The sequence below is a fragment of the Dasypus novemcinctus genome, chromosome 12 (assembly GCF_030445035.2).
Source record: "Dasypus novemcinctus isolate mDasNov1 chromosome 12, mDasNov1.1.hap2, whole genome shotgun sequence".
In the NCBI taxonomy this organism is placed as follows: Eukaryota; Metazoa; Chordata; class Mammalia; order Cingulata; family Dasypodidae; genus Dasypus; species Dasypus novemcinctus.
Genome location: NC_080684.1, coordinates 5,473,056 through 5,490,419, shown reverse-complemented (window position 1 = coordinate 5,490,419; position 17,364 = coordinate 5,473,056). Strand labels below are relative to the sequence as shown.

At 44.8% G+C, this 17,364-nt stretch overlaps 1 long non-coding RNA gene across 3 annotated transcripts in view; it reads right to left on the bottom strand.

The window, feature by feature from the left end:
• LOC131280548 (uncharacterized) overlaps positions 1-17,364 on the bottom strand; it is an 84,974-nt gene that overhangs the window by 29,799 nt on the left and 37,811 nt on the right. For 2 of the 3 annotated variants that reach the window (XR_009188159.1, XR_009188162.1), the window contains exon 3: positions 3,776-3,852. This is a non-coding gene — a long non-coding RNA (uncharacterized lncRNA). Of the gene's footprint in view, positions 1-657; positions 1,086-3,775; positions 3,853-17,364 lie in introns of those variants that run through there. The other variant, XR_009188160.1, reaches the window with a different exon arrangement.

Below are 17,364 nucleotides of genomic sequence, written 5' to 3'. Positions count from 1 at the left end.
GTGTAATCTCTGAATCTTTAAAAAAAAGACACTGACTTAAAAATAACACCCAGAACACAAAAGAAAGAAAAGCAACACAATTAAAAATGGGCAAAGGACATGAATAGTTAAGTCTCCGGAGGACATAACAATTACCAATGATGACATGAAAAGCTATTCAAAGACATTATTCATTAGGGAAATTCAAATGAAAACAACTTATATACTACAATAGCCAAAATAAAACCATGAAAGGAAAAGAATACGTGCTAGAATGTGAATAAATAAGAGCGCTGATACATTGCTTGTTAACCAAGAGCTTCCATACCCTCTAGCCCCTTCCTTGTTCTAGTCAAGTCAAGTTCCCTGAGCAAGGTGACAGTATCTTTGTCTCCCAGGTCCCTTGGAGAACATGTTAGAGGAGCTTCTGACTGACAGGGTAGATCAAGGGCCATATCTAATGCCAAGATAAAGTCACCTGTTTTTCTCTAAAATAGATATGTTCCTTTCTTGCATTCATTCTTGTTCAATTGAGTACAGACAAGAAAACACGACCATGTACACTACAGATGCCAGCTGCCATTCTGGGGGAGGAGACATATCGAAGAGGGGATTCCTAATAAAGGACACCTGATAAAACAAGCAGCCTCAGCTTATAAGCTGTATGGTAGGGAGCCTTTTCCTATGAAGCAATTTTTCCTCTTTGAATTAAGGCACTCGTAATTGCCACCAAATGGACAGGAACAGCTCATGTAGGTACCCTCCAAAATTTTCTTCGGTCTTTGAATTTAGTGCTATATCTAAAATCACCAAGATTTGGTTTTCTAAATTCACCAAGATCTGAGCAAACACTGTACAGCATGACTCTCACAGAGTTTTATTTTCTCTAATTGCAGGGGGCTTCAAGAGCAAGCTAAGAGAGTACATATTATGGAATCACTCAGCTTTGAGGGGAAAAAAGTAGATGATTTCAAAACCACAGTATTTGAGTTGCCTGGAATTGAATCCAATCCACCAAAATGGTTGCTTTTCATCAAGGAGAAATTCCTAGAGAACATATGGCAAATGCATGGTCAGCATATGTGGATCCATGTGGTTGAAAAGATCTGGAAGATGTAAAAACAACAATGGCAATTTTGGAAATTTACGAGATATTTTACAGAACACACAGAAGGCACCACGGGACACTGTTGTTGAATTTTTAAAAAGTAGAAACATAACATTCGTACATAAACATACATCAACAATAAATTTATAATAGGGGAAGGGGACTTGGCCCAACAGATAGGGCATCCACCTACCACATGGGGGCTCTGCAGTTCAAACCCAGGGCCTCCTTGACCCGTGTGGACCTGGCCCATGTGCAGTGCTGATGCGTGCAAGGAGTGCCCTGCCACGCAGGGGTGTCCCCTGCGAAGGGGAGCCTTATGCGCGAGGAGTGCGCCCTGTAAGGAGAGCCACTGAGCGCGAAAGAAAGTGCAGACTGCACAAGAATGTTGCAGCACACACGAGCGCAACAAAAAGAAATGCAGATTCCCGCTGCTGCTCACAAGGATAGAAGCAGTCACAGAAGAACACACAGTGAATAGACACAGAGAGCCGACAACTGGGGTGGGGAGGGTAGAGAAATAAAAAGAAAAATGTGTAATAGTTCTGAACTTAGGAAACAAACATACATAACATCAAATAAACATATATATCATCTCACCCTACCACCAATAACTAGCATTGTTTTTAAACCTTTTTGACTAATGATTAAAGAGCATTGTCAAAATATTACTAATAAACAAAGTATTTTTCCCCTAACCATCCAATGATTATCATCTTTATATCATTTATATATGAACATACATAAACAATTAAGTATATAGATAAAGTTGTGAACCTACAAACCAAACACGCATAACATCCTACAGGGGTCCCATACATCGACCCTCCACCTTAAGACGTTTCTTACAAACTATGAAAGAACACTGTCAAAAATCTTACTACTAATCATAGTTCTTCTCTTGCATTTGGTCTGTTTTTCCTCCAACCCACCCTATCATTTTTTAAATATGTATATATATTTTTAATAACAAAAGTTATACTTATAAAACAATCACGTACATGCGCAAAACTCCCAAACAACACTCCTCCATCAACACACCACAATGTGCTGTGTCATCTGCTACAGGTAAAATAATATCATCTGATTATTGCCATGTCCATAGTGTACATTTGCCTCACATTTTCCATACTGCCTCAGTATCAACATAGTACATCTTTTGCATAGATTCAAGAATAATATACTATTGCCACAGTCCAGAGGTCACTGCAGCTGTATTTTTCCCATGCTTCTCCACATTCCCAAAACCCTGCAGTACTGACTTACATTTGTTCGAGCTCACAAAGGACACTCGTGCATCTGTACCATCAACCACAATTCCACATAATTGGACTACCATTTTCAGTCACATCCCATTTTATAAACTAGCTGTTACTCACTGTGTGTTACCATCAACTCTATACATTTCCACAATATTACAGTAAAGCTAATTAAAACATCAACATACATTAAACATCAGTACTCCACTCAGTCCTTCTCTTATCTCATTTAAGAATCCACCACCTTCCACCAGGTCTTGAAGATATTTTCCCATTTTGGGGAAGTGGTGCTTTCAATTCCAGCCTCGGGACAGCTCCTCAGGCGGGCTGTGCCACCAGAGGAGGATGGGCCCCGGTCTCCTGGGCGTGGAGCCTCTACTTACGAGTCTTCTCTGCAGATGGGCATCTCCTGCTTCCACTCCTTCAAGGATGATGCAGGATGCTCTTCTGGCCTCCTGGAGCCTTCCAACACGTGCTTCATCTAGCTCCAGAGAGCTCTGGGTGTTTGCTAACTGCCCTGTAGCAGCAGCTGCCATTAGGAGCTTCTTCTTACACCGCCAACTTGCTGTATAGTTCTCATTGAATTTTAATTCCATTTCTACACTAATTATCACAAGTTAGTTTACGTTGCCATTAACTACAAAAACAAGCACTCTAATTCACATTTCCTTCCTCCTACTGTCTTTGCTATTCTTCTTATAGTAAGAAAGATGGCCAGACCAGCAGCTCACACTGAACTTGTTAATCCACAAACTCCAAACACTCTACCCATCTGTCCAAAGCCAGAATATTCCAAGTAATACATGGTTAAAATGCCAATGTGCTCGGAGATACTCTGTGTCCTCCCAGCTCCCAAGGAATAAATGATGGTTGAGGTTCTCAATGACTAAGAAGATGAGGTGGCACCATCTAATGTTGCGGTGGTGCTGCTATTCCATTTTACGATACAAATTTTACCTTGTTTCTTTATCTTTCCAGTGATTTCATATAAAGAGACCTAAGCATATACCTGTATTTGATATTAACAAGTTTGTAGGAGAAGAAAGTGTCGAATGGGGTCCTATTCAAACTGACCCCTTTTGAAAATGAGATTCTCAAGAGGCAGCAGCAGATTATTAACTATATGGTAGGGGTCATTACCTCAGCAACAATTTTCCCTCCATCTATTAAGAATTTTGTAATTGCAAAGCAAAATGGGCTTGAGGGATGTATGTCCAAGCAAAGCCTGTGCCCTTCCACAGATGTCCCGATACTTCCTTATGGGGCCTTTGACTTAACCACCATTTCCCACCTATTCTTCTAAAGCACCAAGAGAACACAGGACCTGAGCAAACACTACACAGCATGATCTGATACAGAGTTTTCATTTCTGTAATTGGGCATGACTCTAAAAGCAAGCAAAAACAGTGCATATTCTGGAATCACTCACTTTTGAGGAAAAATCTGTATAAGAAGATCAGAGACTGACTGCTGGCTTTGTCTGAAGAATCATTCTGGTTCCATATGCTAGAAGAAACAAGAATTGGGGTTTGGTTAGAGAAACTGATATTCCAGGTAAAGAACTACCGTTCTTATAAGCATCGGTGGTCCCGTAAGCTGGCATGGATTCTGGGTACAGGGACTGGGGACTGTCTATGTGCAAGCCTGTGGGGGTGATTGTGAATGTGGGGTCAAGGCAGGGGGTGTGAGTGAGAGGGGCAGTGGGTGGCATATCCTGGAATACACTTCCTAGCCTCCACATTTCACCCAAATCCAAAATTCCAGGATTAGGAATGAAACTGAACTGGCTCCCATTTCAGAGAAAGTGCTGTCCAGCTGCCCCTCAGCACTGCCCAAGGCCTGGCAGGGTTTCTGCAGGACTTGGGGAAGGGGCGACTGACTGGCCTGTTTCACACCCTGGCTCTCCCCCTCTGCTGACCTGCTCTCCTGGAATGAACCAGGCCCACCACAGCGTCTCTGGACCACAGGGCCCAGGGCTCCCTGCTCCTCTCAGAACCCACAGCTCCAGCCAGACACGGCTGCCCTGTCCCCCAAGCTCTACTCATGCCCCTCCCTGACAACGTTCCTCAGGCCACTGCGGGTTTTCCTGCACTGGGTCACGTGGACACGCATAAATCTTTTCTCCCCTCCCTCCCCCAGCTGTCAACACTGTTCCAGAACAAGTCTGATTCTAGAAATTATCCTGTACTAGGGTCAAATAAAGAGATTTGGGAAGTAAAAAGAGATGAAGAGAAAGAAGAGGAAATGTGGAAATCAGAAGAAGAGAAGAAGGGAAACAAGTGCACATGGAATCCACGGCTTTCCTAGCTTTCTTTTTGGCATTTCAGGAAATTCAGGAATACTGAAGGGAACACAACGGAAGCTGCAATTAATATTTTATGTGACCATGCAAGTGAAGAAAAGAACTAGCTGATGAAAATAGACACAGGAAGTAAAGGGTGTCCTGAGAACTACACAGGGAACAGAGACCCTTTCCATACAAGCCCCTGGGGTGCTTGGCCATCCACCCAATGGCTCCTTAATTTGGAGAAGTGGGCTGGCAGGTGTCTCTAGGGTCAACATGGACAGCTTCCTCCTCCATTCCTCTCTCTGCCTTCCCAGATTCCAGAACAAGTGTTTGTGTTGCAGATCCTAGTACTGACAGCTACAAAGACCACGCATGAACTGAGGGTCTTAGCTGGAACCTCAGAGGAGCTGGTGTTTGGAGACTGAAAGAAGACATAAAACCAAACAAATGGAGATGCCTCAGGACTGGACCCCTTATACACTTTCTCTAATCAACCAATTCAGTGAAAGTCAAGTTTTTACTACAATAGATTTAAAGTGAGTTTTAGAATAAGGATTTACTTTTAATATTAGGTATTATATTAAACAATATTTAACCCTCACTAGTTTTTTTCTTAATATTGATCAATAAAACAAACACATATACAGATAAGCACCCTAAAGAGAGACAGAGTTCCCTGGATTATCTGAAGTCTGTCTTCCTGGTGGCTTCCACCAAGGACACTCCCTCTCTCATAGAACCCTCATTTAGTCATAGCTGAACAAGCAATGGTAAATTTAATACTTAGCATCTGTCCTCAGGCCAATGTCTTTCTAAACACTTCCTTTATTGAACTCTGCTCACTCACATGGAAGGGAACAAGGGAACATTATGACCCATGACCCATGGTCTAAGTGTAATACTTGGTCTTCCATGCCTTTTACACGTGGACATGAGTTGTCATGGGTATAAAATTAATGACTCCATTTTCCATTCACACGATGCACGGTTTTCAAAACCTTGATGAGATTCTAATGTTCTTACTATTATGCCACTTGGTTTTTTCTAAATGCACAAAGGATTTCTATTTTTCTTTAAAGTCCATCTATTTGACTAGAATATATATTGCCATTATAATCATTCTCATTCAGTGCTCTGTTTGAGAGCAGCAAGAGACAAGCAATGCGTGACACATGAGGGATTTCCAGTAAGATTAAATGCAGATTTCTCATCAGAAACCATTCAGAAAAGAACAGAGTGCAATTATGTATGTAAGACACTGTAAGAGAAAAACTTCAAAATAAGAATTTCACATCTGGCAAGACTGTATTTCAAAATTGGGATGAATATAGAATATTCACAGATAAACAGAAATTGAGAGAGTTTATAACAAAGAGACTAGCTTTGCAGGAAATACTAAAGGGTGTGCTCCTGCGGAAAAAAACAAAAACAAACAAGAGAGAGAGGCTTGGAAGAGAGTCTACAAATGAAGATTGTATCAGTAAAAGTAACAGAGTATCAAAAGAGTGGTGAAAATAAAGGATGATAGATAAAACCACAATATTTAGGAATGAACATAACCAACATTGCAAAGCACGTGTATAAAGAAAACTACAACTCACTGTTAATTTCAAAAAGATGTAAATAATTGGAAGGACATTCCATGCTCACTGACTGGAACATTAATGTTATTAAATGCCAATTCTACTCTAGTCGATACACAGATTCAGTGAAATCTGATAAAAATTCCACCAGCATTTAAAAAATAAATGGAAAGCAGGATTACAAAATTTATTTGAAATGGGGAGGGGTCTTGAATAGTCATCACATCTTAAAAACGATAAGCAAAGTTGGACGACTCTCACTTCCATGCACTCTCACTCTGGATTTTAACTCATATTACCTATCTGCAAGGGGAAAAAAACAGCATGGTGTTAGCATAAAAAAAGACACATAGACCAATGGAAACAACACGATGGTTTCAGAAACAGACCACCACATCTAGGGTCAAGAGATTTTTTACAAACCTGTCAAACACACCCAGCTCAGGCACAACTGTCCATTCAATAAATCTACATGGGAGATCTGTAGAGCCATACCCAAAAGAAATAAAAAGGACCCTGTAGCAGTTTGATATTATTCATAAATTTCAAAAAGAAATATTGGATTATGTTTGTAAACTTGTCTTTTCCTCTGGGTATATAGATTACACTGGATTCCCAGGTTTACTTGATTCAGTAAACTTAACCTACTTATGTCAGTAGGGCCTTGAGCACCAGCCCCATGGTGGGATGGGACTCTCCAATAAAAAGTATGGCAAGGACAGAATTGAGGGTTTTTGATGTTGCAGTTTTGATGCTGGAGTTTGATGCTGAAGTCTTAAGGTGGAGCCACAAGAAGGAAGCACAGAGAGGGAAGAGAAGCAAGCCCCAGGAAGGGAGGAACTCAGGAAGCCTGAGCCCTAGCAGATGTCGGCAGCCACCTTGCTCCATAACAAGTGAAAATACACTTTGGTGAGGGAAGCACCTTAACCTTTAGGGCCTGCTATCTGTAACCTCCTACCCCAAATAAATACACTTTCTAAAAACTAACCAATTTCTGGTATTTTGCATCAGCACCCCCTTGGCTGACTAATAAAGAATTTGTTCCTGAGGTGTGGGGAAGTTCTTTGGTAATTACCAAAATGCTGGAATGGTTTTAAAAAAGGGCAAGGGGTATTTTTTTAAGGAATTGTGAGATATTTGGAAGAAAAGACCTATAGTGCTTGAAGAGACTACTGATAGCAATATGGAGGCTAAAGAGACTTTTGATGATGCCTTAAAACTAAATGATGAAATTATTATTGGAAACTGGAGGAAAGGCAATCCATGTTTTAAAGTTGCAGAGCACTTAGCAAGATTAACTCCTGGTATTTTATGGAAGGCAGAATTTGAAAATGCAAGCCTGGGCATTTAGCTGAAGAAAATTCCAAATGGAGCTGGAGAACGCAGCTTGGCGTCTGCATCCAGTTTACAGCAAAATGCTAGATGAGAGAGATACGCTGAGGACTGAACTGTCAGGAATAAAGAAAACAGAAACGAATTCCGGAACTTCCAAGCTTCTGGAGATGAAGATCCCTGATGAAAGTGCCCCACTGGAGGACTTAACTAAACTAGGAACTGGTAAATCAAGATTGAAGATATACTTATCTAGGAAAGACTTGTGGGAAGACTTACTGTCTGTAGGCATGTACCCCTGCTTCCTACATGCTAAAACAACAAGGTTTATGAGAGAGCTGTATGAACAAAAAAAAAACAACTCTCAGCCTGTAATAAAAAGGACAGGGGAAGGAGAGATTGAAGGAGAAACAGCTTTAAGAGAAAAATCATGGAAGCAGAGATCTGGAATTAGGACATCACCCTGGGACAAGAGAGGAACCCCACCCATATGGACAAAGGGTGATTTTGCCAGCAGTTGAAGAGGGTGGATGTTCCTGACCAATGTTCTGGGAGACTTTTGCTGCCCCATGGTACAGAGAGGGTAGAACACATTCCCCAAGGAATAGGGCAGTTAAAGTCAGCACTCCACAGGTATGAGAGAGGTGGACCCCTCCCCCAAAGGTTAGAGAAGACCAGGTGGTCAAGTCACTACTCTGAGAGAGCTGAGGTTGTATGCCATAGGTTAGGGAGAATGTTGTTTTCACATCACTCTACTAGGGGGGGTGAAGACCCTAACCCAAAGATTGGGTAAGGTGTGGCAATCACCCCAACATTCCTGGAGGGAGAGACCTGGAGCTTGGTCAACGACACGATGCTTGATGAGGGTAGAAACAAGAAAATAACCTTTGGACAATTCAGTGGGAAGGGCGGTTCCACACATGGACCCAAGAAGAAGAAACCATCACCTTAAGAATAACTCTAAGACTGAAATTGAATGGAGGATGCCCTGCAGCTTTACTGAAATGTTGAGGACCCATGACTCATGTTTCCCTCCCAGTTTCTCTACAATATAAGGAAAATGTTTACCCTTTGTCCATTTCTGTATTGGAATTAGATGAATTATTTTGTAAGTTTCAGAGATCTATAGAAAACTTTGCCCCAGCACAAACTGTATTTCTTTATATTGATTGCCACGTGATTTACTACTTGCATTGTAACTGACTTAAATTTTTTTTTATTGGTAATGCCTTTTTATAATTTAGAGGGTGGGGTGTAGCAGTTTGCAATTATTATTATTATTTTTTAAGATTTATTTATTTAATTTCCCCCCCCCTCCCCTGGTTGTCTGTTCTTGGTGTCTGTTTGCTGCGTCTTGTTTCTTTGTCCGCTTCTGTTGTCGTCAGCGGCACGGGAAGTGTGGGCGGTGCCATTCCTGGGCAGGCTGCTCTCTCTTTTCACGCTGGGCGGCTCTCCTCACGGGCGCACTCCTTGCGCGTGGGGCTCCCCCACGCGGGGGACACCCTTGCGTGGCATGGCACTCCTTGCGCGCATCAGCGCTGTGCATGGCCAGCTCCACACGGGTCAAGGAGGCCTGGGGTTTGAAGCGCGGACCTCCCATATGGTAGACGGAAGCCCTAACCACTGGGCCAAAAGTCCGTTTCCCCAGTTTGCAATTATTCATGAATTCTAAAAAGAAATATTGGATGATGTTTGTAAACTGGTCTTTTCCCCTGGACATATGAGATTATACTGTGCGACGGTTTGCTCGGTCGGTAGAGGTGGGGTCTGGCTGCGGACGAGGGGTCGGTCGAGCTCTGGACGAGGGGTCAGTCCCGCTTGGGATGAAGGGTCGGTCCCACTTGGGACGAGGGGTCGGTCCGGCAGCAGACGAGGGATCGGTCTCACAAGGGGTTGCGCGGTTCGGCTGACGGGGTCGCCCGGCGAAGCCGGCGACGAAGGGGTCGCCCGGCGAAGCAGGCGATGAACTGGGGACAAGGGAGGCCAGGCCCTTGTCGGGGGCTCTCAGAACTGGAGGGCGCATGGCAGAAGAACTACCGCGGAGACAAGGTAAACACGCAAGTCCACTTTACTGAGGGAGAGGCAACAGTTTTATAGGGGCTGGGGACGGCTGATTGGTCGAAGCCACGCCCTGTTCTGATTGGTTGCTGGTGAAAGGTCAGTGGGCGGTACTGGATGGGGGAGGGGTGGTGGTTAGGGATTGGCTGTCGCTGTTGCTGGGGGAAGGGGCAGGGTTTGGGGATTGGTGGCTGCTGTTGCTGGGGTGGAGGGCAGACTTGAGTTTCCCGCCCACGCCTGGCTGTTGCTGCTGTTGGGGGAGGGGAAAAGGGCAGACTGGATTTTTCCACCCACACCTGGCTGTTGCTGCTGTCGGGGGAGGGGAAAAGGGCAGACTGGAATTTTCCACCCTGCGCCTGCGCAGGGAGAAAGAAGAAGAAGGGTGCTGCCCCACAGGCATCGGGTGGCGCCATCCGGGAGGAGGGGCGGCCGCGGAAGCATGGCTGCCGAGAAGGGGAGACCCGAGGGCACTCTGCGCCCATGCCGAGCTCCCTTCAGGGGTGGCGGTGAGTCCGACCAGCCACCCTATTATGGGGGCAGCGGCTTGGCCTGCCGCGGCTGCTCCCCACCAGGCCAGCAAACCACACTTCAGCCCGAGGGGTGACCGCATTTCCCCCTTCTTTTCAAATAAGGACCAGGATGGCAGCAGCAACAAGTAGCTGAGGCCCAAGAGGCAGTAAGCAATGAGGGAAGCGGGGCTGAAGAGGGAGGTGAGTATGACGGGGATATAAATGTACAATTTAGGGGGTGGTATCTTGCCGTTGCAAGCAAGGGTGGCCAATGTCCAATTCTTGTTGATCTCGGTGGCTATAAGATCCATCTGCTGTTAAAAGTCCAGGATGACAGCACGTTGCAGGTAGTTGATCTCTCCTTGGCAGCGAAGACATTGTAGGAGAGGATTACTTTTTCCTGCCAGAGGCTTACTGTCCAATTAAAAGGCTGATGGCTGGGGTTGGTGAGTGCAATGGGGAGTGTGAGGAAAAGAAGGGTGATGGTTTTGGACAAGAGGAGGCTTGGTGAAGTCATTATGGGAGGAAGATAAGGAGTAAAGCATAAAAGAGGATAATAAACAGAAAGGCGATGGAGAGTAGAATTCGTTGGCCAAGGTTCCAATCTTCTGGTGCGGTAGTGGCTAGACAGATGGCGGAAAATATTATCAAGAAAGCAAAGGTTATGAGGAAGAAATAAAGTATTAAAGGCTGTGGGGGAAGTGAGAAGATCATTTAGAGGATAGGGTTGAGAATGGTATGTTTAAGACAGAAGCTTTGTGGTTTGTAGGAGACTGCTTTATAAACGAAGGAGAATGAGGGCAGTAAATACAGTAACGATAGATAGGAAGATGACAGTGAGGAGGAGTCTTTGTTTAAGGTTCCAATCGTCCAGCGCAACAGTGGCTAGGCCGATAGCGAGGGGTGTTGCTAAGTAGACAATGGCTGCAAAGACAAAATCATCCTCTGTTTCCTTAAGAATAACTTTTCTTTAAATACTTAGTAGCATGCAATATTAGAAACCGTTTCCTAAAAGCAAGTTGGCAGGGGAGCTTGGTTGCTGTTAATCTTTCCTGTTATAAAATTACCTTTTATTATTATTATCATCAATTTAGTTTTACATATATATATTTAAGAATGACCTTTTGGAATTAGCCATTTAATACCTTAATGTAAACTATTGAAGATAAATTTTATCTTTACAGAACACATTCCCTTACGTAAAGTTATCACAATACCTTTTACACTTGCCGCATGCAAATTAAATTTCAAGAGTTTATGAAAAATTAGCCATCCTACTTTAGGACAAAATACGTCTTTTTGCAAAACTTATTACATTTCCGTTAGCATTTTTACAAACTTTTAACCTTTTTAATATTCATATAAGTTTTACATTCTTTATATTATCCTGTGAAGAAAAATAAGTTATTCATTTTAATCTAGGCAAGAACAACTTTTTATGAAGACGTACAGTTAATTTTGTTAATTAAGACTTACAATTTTTTTTTAAATTGTAGATATCTTATTAACATTTAAACTTATGTATTAATATAATAAACTTAAGTATTAATATAAGCGCTTATTTAATTTTTGGCCATTTGAATAGAGCTCTTTTAAAGATTTCTAGTAATTTATATTTACCATCCGGAGGTATCACAATATACGTTGACATTGAACGAACAGACAGACAAACACAGAACAATTAAAACACATTAACAGAAATATATAATTTATTTACAGTTGACTCATAATTCTTACTTTCTTGGTATAGCTGCTTTTAAATCTTTTTTTATATAGCATATCATAGATTATACCCTTCAAGATTTCTTGTGGACTTCATGTTGCCTGTAATAAGCCAGGAGGGAATCTTTTACCTTCCTGCTCCACAGCAAAAGTGACCCTATCTATAAGGCGAGTATAGGTGTCCGGGTCCCAAAGCTGGCACGTGGTAAGCCACGGATTAAAGGGGAGAAGAAGGTCCCAATATACTTGAAGCTGTTTGAAAGAGATCTTACACCGGTGAGTGACTAGGAGACCAGTGAGGGCCCGAACTTGTGGGGCTTGCTTAGCAGATAGGATGTTACCCATTGCTAATGGCCTTTTGGAGCCGATAAGAAAAGGGGCCCTTACCTTGAGAGCGCGGCGATGGGAGCCGAGGTGTGCGGTGAGATGAGGGGTCGGAGCTGGTGGGGCTCCGACGGTGGTAGCGGGCCAAGAGAAGGCCCCGACGAGGGGAGGGCGGGACGACGAGCAGTGGAGCAAGGCAAAGGGGAGCAAGCGCAGAAGGGAGGAGGCAGAGGTGAAGGCAGGGGTGGAGGTGCTCAGGCACGCGCTCCTGAGAGTTTTATTGGTGCCTCTTAATCATAGCGGGTCGGTATAAACCCCCGACATGGAAGGAGAAAGCCATCCAGCGATTCTCCCAGACTGCCGTGGATCATATGAGGTTACCAAGGTTCAGGAGCAGCAATGCAGAGCGAAAAGATAGGGGTGAGAAGAGAGGAGAGCGTAGGTCTATTACTTCAGACGTGCAAGCGCGTGCTCCCGAGAAATCCAAGGCTCCTCTTAATCATAGTGGGTCGGTATAAGCCCCCGACATGGAAGGAGAAAGCCATCCAGCGATTCTCCCAGACTGCCGTGGATCGTATGAGGTAGCCAAGGCTCAGGTAGCAGCAATGTTGCACGAGAGAAGTCCCAAGGTGAGAAGAGAGGAGGGGGTAGGGCTGTGGTAGGATTACTTCAGACGTGCAAGCGCACGCTCCCGAGAAATCCAAGGCTCCTCTTAATCATAGCGGGTCGGTATAAGCCCCCGACATGGAAGGAGAAAGCCATCCAGCGATTCTCCCAGACAGCCGTGGATCGTATGAGGTAGCCAAGGCTCAGGTAGCAGCAATGTTGCACGAGAGAAGCCCCACGGTGAGAAGAAAGGAGGGGGGGGCCGCCAGGTTATGGAGTGAGGCTGTGGTGGAGTTGCCTTGCCCCACGTTGTGCTGTGGTGGGGTTGCCTTGCCCCACGTTGGGCGCCAACTACGGCGGCTTGCTCAGTCGGTGGCGGTGGGGGTGCTCTGCCCCACGTTGGGCGCCAACTGCGACGGTTTGCTCGGTCGGTAGAGGTGGGGTCTGGCTGCGGACGAGGGGTCGGTCCAGCTCTGGACGAGGGGTCAGTCCCGCTTGGGATGAAGGGTCGGTCCCACTTGGGACGAGGGGTCGGTCCGGCAGCAGACGAGGGATCGGTCTCACAAGGGGTTGCGCGGTTCGGCTGACGGGGTCGCCCGGCGAAGCCGGCGACGAAGGGGTCGCCCGGCGAAGCAGGCGACGAACTGGGGACAAGGGAGGCCAGGCCCTTGTCGGGGGCTCTCAGGACTGGAGGGCGCACGGCAGAAGAACTACCGCGGAGACAAGGTAAACACGCAAGTCCACTTTACTGAGGGAGAGGCAACAGTTTTATAGGGGCTGGGGACGGCTGAATGGTCGAAGCCACGCCCTGTTCTGATTGGTTGCTGGCGAAAGGTCAGTGGGCGGTACTGGACGGGGGAGGGGTGGTGGTTAGGGATTGGCTGTCGCTGTTGCTGGGGGAAGGGGCAGGGTTTAGGGATTGGTGGCTGCTGTTGCTGGGGTGGAGGGCAGACTTGAGTTTCCCGCCCACGCCTGGCTGTTGCTGCTGTCGGGGGAGGGGAAAAGGGCAGACTGGATTTTTCCACCCACACCTGGCTGTTGCTGCTGTCGGGGGAGGGGAAAAGGGCAGACTGGAATTTTCCACCCTGCGCCTGCGCAGGGAGAAAGAAGAAGAAGGGTGCTGCCCCACAGGCATCGGGTGGCGCCATCCGGGAGGAGGGGCGGCCGCGGAAGCATGGCTGCCGAGAAGGGGAGACCCGAGGGCACTCTGCGCCCGTGCCGAGCTCCCTTCAGGGGTGGCGGTGAGTCCGACCAGCCACCCTATTATGGGGGCAGCGGCTTGGCTTGCCGCGGCTGCTCCCCACCAGGCCAGCAAACCACACTTCAGCCCGAGGGGTGACCGCAATACTGCACTCAGTATACTTGAGTAGTTAATCAAGTAAACCTCTTATGTCACTTGGGCACTGAGTACCTGACCTTGGTGGGTGGGGATTGACAGATAAAAGGCATGGCAAAGGACAGAGTTGAGGGGTTTTGATGTTAGAGTTTTGATGATGGAACTTGATGCTGAAGCCTTATGCTGGAGGCCCAAGAAGTAAGCACACAGAGGTCAGAGAAGCAAGCCCCAATAACGGAGGAACTCAGGAACCCTGAACCCTCACAGATGTCAGCAGCCGTCTTGATCCAACAACTAAAAACACACTTTTGTGAGGGAAGCAACTTATGCTTGATGCCCTGGTATCCGTAAGCTCCTACCACAAATAAATACCCTTTATAGAAACTTACTCTGGCAGTTTGATATAACTGATGAATTCTAAACAGAAATACTGGAGTATGCTTCTAATCTGATCTGTATCTGGGCATGACAGAGTTATGATTAGGGCTTTGACTAGGCCACCTGATTGGGGCATTGATTCCCCACACCATGGTGGGTGGGGACTAACAGATAAAAGGCCAAAGGACAGAGTTGGAGCTTTGGATGCGAGGGTTTCTGATGCTGAAGTTCAATGGTCAAGACATAAGCTGGAACCCTGGAAAGTAAGCTCACGGAGGAAAGAGAAGCCAGGCCCAGGAAGAAAGGAACCTTAACCCAGAGAAAAGCAAGCCCCATGAAGGTAGGAACCCAGGAAACCTGAGCCCTAGCAGACATTGGCAGACATTTGCTCTCCAAATAGACTTTGGTGAGGGAAGTAACTTATGCTTCATGGCCTGGTATCTGTAAGCTCCTACCCCAAATAAATACCCTTTATAAAAAACAACCAATTTCTGGCTTTTTGAAGCAGCACTCCATTGGCTGACCAATACACCAAACCATTTCTGTTATTTTGCATCAGCACGCATTTGGCTATTACAGACCCCTCCCTCACACCTTGTACAAAAATTAACTCAAAATGGAACAAAAACCTAAACATAACAGAAAGAACCATAAAGGTTCTAAAAGAAAATGTAGGAAAATATCTTCAAGAGCTGGTGATGGGTCGTAGATTCTTAAAGGAGATTAGAGAAGGACTGAGGTGGACTACTGATGTTTAATGTACGTGGAAGTTTTAAGTAACCTTACTGTAAAAAGTGTGGAAATGTACAGAATTGATGGTAACACATTATAGTGAGTAACAGACGGTATATGGACAGGAATATGGCTGAAAAGTGTACTCTAGGGATGTAAATGTCAATTAACAGAAAGCTGGAGAATCATCTAGGAACTGAATAGCACAGTAAAACCAGAGGAGAATGAGAAATGTGGTTGACTATACAGATGCAAGAGTGTCCTTTGTGATCAAGTGCAAATATAGATCACTATTGCAGGGTGGTGGGAATGTGGAGAAGCATGGGAAAAACACAAAGGGAGTGACCTATGGACTATGGTTAATGATAATAATGTAATATTCATGAATCAATGCCAAAGATGTACTGTGTTCATAATGTGAGAGGACGGAAAAAGTGTGCCAACTGTAAACTATGGCCGCAGTAATAACCTGATGATATCGTCTCATAACCTGTAACATATATACTACCACGTTGTGGAGTGTTGACAGAGGGGTGTTGAATCAGAATGCTGCATATCTGCATGATTGGTTTGTAGGTTTATAACTACTGTCATAAAAATATATTTAAAAAATAACAATAGCATAATTGGAGGAAAAACACACAAATGTAAGATAAGGACTATCGCTGGTAGTAAGATTTTGATGACATTCTTTCATAATTTGTAACAAATGTTGCAAAACAGTGCAAGGTATTGCAGGAGCATTTCTGTATGGGACCCCTGTATGACTGTATGCATGTTCACATTGTAAGTTCACACCTTTTACTACACACATTGTTTACCTATGTTCACGTATGAATCATACAAAATACTACTATTATGGTGGGTTGGGGGAAAAATACACCAAACATAAGATACTTTAGTTAGTAGTAATATTTTGAGGATACTCTTTAACGACAAGTTAAAAATATTTCACAACCATGTAAGGCATTGGTGGGAGGGTGAGGTATGAGAGCCCTGGATGACGTTAAGTATGTTTGTTTTGTAAGTTCACAACTATTACTATAAACTTATAGTTTATGTATTTTTAGGTATGAATGATATACTTCAATAAATGAACAAAAATGAAAAGAAAATACACAATTCAAAAGTTCCCTGGGTACGATCAATAAGAAAATGGAGGTAAAACAGGCAAGAGTCAGTGAGATGGAAGTTAGATGAGTAAAATGAGTTAATGAGGAACATGGGGAAAAAAGGATTGAACTAAAGTTAATGGAGCCTTAGAGACATGTAGGACAGTTAACATTCATGCCAAATGCTCCTAAAAACAAACTAGCAAAACGAGTGAATAAACCAACTCAAGGGCGTTGAGTATATGACTCAGCGAATCAGTGCCAGCTTCTCACAATAAGGTCCCAGGATCACTGTCCAGCCCTGCAACCACAAAAAGAGAAAAGAAAAATTTACCTAAGTCAGCGGAGACAAGACTGGAGATAGGGATCAAAAGAGGAGGAGGATGGGAAGCGGAATTGGCCTAGTGGTTAGGGCGTCCGACTACCACATGGGAGGTCCGCGGTTGAAACCCCAGGCCTCCTTGACCCGCGTAGAGCTGGCCCATGCACAGTGGTGATGCGTGCAAGGGGTGCCCTGCGACACAGGGGTGTCCCCGTGTAGGGGAACCCCATGTGCAAGGAGTGTGCCCCGTAAGGAGAGCTGCCCAGCATGAAGGAAAGTGCAGCTGCCCAGCATGAAGGAAAGTGCAGCTGCCCAGGAATGGCGCCGCACACACGGAGAGCTGACACAAGATGACGCAACAAAGAGAAACACAGATCCCTGTGCCGCTGACAATAGAAGTGGACAAAGAGGAACACTCAGCAGATACACACATAGAGCAGACAATGGCGGGGGAGGAGAGAGAAATAAATAAAATAAATAAATCTTTAAAAAAAAAGAAGAAGAGGCGGAGGAAGCAGCCAAGTCCTGAGGGGGAATTTACACAACCAAGAAATAGCCAGTGACAACTGCAGAAGAGTCACTGGCTAACCTCCAAGGGAGGGGGCATGGCAAACAAACACACGTAAACCGGCAAATATTTAAACAGACATTTCTTAGAAAGAAGATATACAAAGGGCCAATACGCATATGGAAAGATGCTCAAGTCCATTAGCCATT